Below are 3,392 nucleotides of genomic sequence, written 5' to 3'. Positions count from 1 at the left end.
ATGCTACTTTACTGATCTATAATATATTCACATATCATACAATCACCCAAATTATACAATCAATGGTTCACAGTATCATCATATAGCCGTGCATATAGCTGTGCTTCACATAGCTGTGCATTATCATCACGGAAGATTTTTGAACATTTTCATTACTCCAAAAAAAATAGGAATAAAAATAAAAATAAAAGAAAAAGAATAAATAAAAAATAAAAAAAAAGGAAAGAGAACATCCAAATCATCCCATACACTCATCCCCCCCTATTATTTATTTATTTGTTTATTTTTTTCACATGGGCAGGCACCGGGAATCGAACCCGGGTCCTCTGGCATCACAGGCAAGCATTCCTACCTGCTGAGCCACTGTGGCCCCCCCCCCATTATTTAATTATTTTTTTCTTTTTATTTTCTTACTTATCTGTCCATACACTGGTAAAGGGTGGGCCAGTCACAAGGTTTTCACAAGCATATGGTCACACCTCAAAGCTCTATAGTTATTCAATTATCTTCAAGAATCAAGTATTGGATTACAGTTCAACAGTTTCAGGTATTTTCCTCTAGCTATTCCAATATACCAAAAACTGAAAGATAATATCTACATACTGCATAAGAATAACCTCCAGAATGACCTCTCAACTATATTTGAAATCTCTCAGCTGCTGAAACTTATTTTGTTTCATTTTGCATCCCCCTTTTGGTAAGAAGTCTTTCTCATTCCAATGATGTTGGGTCCCAGCTCATCCCCAAGAGTTCTGTCTCACGTTGCCAGGGAGACTTACACTCCTGGGAGTCAAATCCCACGTAGAGGGAAGGGCAGTGAGTTCACCTGCAGAATGAGCCTAAAGGGAGAGGCCACATCTGAGCAACAAAAGAGGTTCCCTAGGGGTGACTCCTAGGCATACTCAGAAGTAGGCTTAGCTTCTCCTTTGCAGGAATAAGTTTCATAAGGACAAGCCCCAACATCGAGGGCAGTCCCCCATGATTGTGAGAATGTCAGGTCTTCCCAGGTGGATTTTAGTATCTCTTTGTCGCTGTTTTTTGGCAATCTAATTATGATGTATCTTTAGGTAATTTTCTTATTTCATGTGCTTGAGATTTGTTACATTTCTGGGCTCTATAGGGTTATGATTTTTATCAAATTTGGAAAAATTAGGACCATTATTTCCTTTAAAAAATCTTTGCTCCTCCTATCTCTGCTTTGAGGACTCCAATTATATGTATATTAAGCCATGTGAAGTCATCCCACAGCTCATTGATAGGCTGTTCATTCTTTGAATTCCCTTTCCTCTCTCTGTTTCAGTCTGAATAGTTTCTATTGCTATCTTCAAGTTCAATAATTTTTCTTCTTTAATGTTTAATTTTCCAGTAATCCTAACAAGTGTATTTTTATCTTTTTATTTCTAGAAGTACAATTTGGGTCTTTTTAATCTCTTCCACGTCTCTATGCAGCTTTTTGAACATATGGAATACAGTTATAATAACTGTTTCAATGTCATTGTCTGCTAATTCTAACATCTGTGTCAGTTCTGAGTTAGTTTCAAGTGGTTGATTTATTTCCTCATTATAGGTGATATTTTCTCCTTTCATGCCTGGTAATTTTTATTGGATACCAGATGTTTGAATTTTATCTTTGTTAGGTGCTGGATATTTTTTCTATAAATTCCTATAAATTGCCTTGAGCTTTGTTCTGGGATATCGTTAAGTTACTTGGAAACAGAATGAGCCTTTCATCTCTTGCTTTTAAGATTTATTTGGTGAAATAGGAGCAATTATAACTGTAGGGCTAAGTTTTTCCCCTACTGGAGCAAGACCAATCAATATATGTAGTCTACCAGTACACCCTAAATCTTGAAGTCATCCAGGCTGGCTTGTGGAAACGCATTATTCTTGGCCTTGTGTGAATGCAAACATTGTTACCTCCAATTCTTCCAGGTGTTTCTTTACCTGGCCTCAGGTAGCTGCTTCACATGCTCGTTACTTAGCATACTCATTACACTTGCCATGGTACTCAAGACGGGCCTTCTGCAGCTCTCCGCGTTTCTCTTGCTATACTGTTTTCTATCTGTACTCCGTTCTGTGTGTTCTGGCTGTCTTGATATCCCTGAACTCTCATATCAATCTCCTTAATGCAGAGAGTCCACCAGACTCTTCCAGGGTTCCCCTTCTCAATTCTGTGGCTCAGAAAACCTTTCAGGGCTGTAAGTTGGGGGACTTTTAGGGCTTGGCTCATTCATTCTCCATCTCTCAGGGGTCGTTGTTCGTTGTTGCTGATGTACAATGTTGGCCAACATTGCACATCAATAGCAAGCTATTGTTCCATACGTTTTGTCTGTTTCTCATTGTTTCAGATGGAAAGGTAAAATCAGTCCCTTTAGTCCATCGTGACTAGACACAGAAGTCCCTCTTGCCACTCTAAATCATGCCTTATTCTTTTCTATTTATCATTAATATTAATTTTACATGTATTATTGTTTTATTGCCTGTCTCCGACATTAGGGTGTAAGCTCCATGAGGGCAATTACTATGTCTTTTCCGTATACTGCTGTATCCCCAGCACCTGTCACCTTGTCTGACACACAGTAGTGCTCGGTAAATTTTGAATAAATGGATGAAAGCTACACTAGGGCCGGCTCATGGGAAACTTTGAATGCAAGCAAAGAAATTGAACAAAAATTGAATTTTTTTCTAAGACTGGAGGCTCCTATTCTTAAACCAGAAGATCATAGGCCAAACTCTATGCAGTTGCCGGTGTGAGGACCTTGGGGAGGTGAAGCCGACTGGTAACTTTAATCAAGCCTCTCTGTTTGTCTGTAAATCAGCCCTTGCTCCTGGCCTAAGGGCTAGGTTATATTTTTAAAATCTGCTTGGAATTCAGGAACCTGGCAGTAATAAGAGTCTTCTCTTCCAACCCCACCTCTTAATCTGATTGGTTCCAAGCCCTTTACAAATATTGGTTATGTCTCACAATACAGTTGCAACTCTCCCTCTGTTTTGAGGCTGGTAACGCTGGGACCAGTGTGCAGAAGTCCTGTCACCTAACAGCCTACCTAATCCCCCTTCCTAAAAGAGAAAGAGTAAGGCACTACTTTTTACTAACACCCCTAAAACTACTTAGCCTGTTTCCTGATGCTCGGCCTCACAACAGAACAGCTTTCTTAAAGATCTCAGGTGATATTTGCAAAAGATTCTTCAATGGTTTTTTTGACTCTGCTTCAGTGGTCTCTAAGGCAGACCACCGAGATGCAGGATGAAAATATTAGAAGTCATAGCTACCTTTATTGTGTCTTTTCCTTTTTTTGGTGCAAAAGTTTAGTTATATAGTTTATAAATAAAGAGGCACATTACTACAGCTGCATACTCCAAGTCTTTATTGATGAGGTACACAATCAAGA

Source organism: Tamandua tetradactyla, chromosome 11, assembly GCF_023851605.1.
Source record: "Tamandua tetradactyla isolate mTamTet1 chromosome 11, mTamTet1.pri, whole genome shotgun sequence".
Taxonomy (NCBI): Eukaryota; Metazoa; Chordata; class Mammalia; order Pilosa; family Myrmecophagidae; genus Tamandua; species Tamandua tetradactyla.
Note: the sequence above shows the minus strand (reverse complement) of the source record.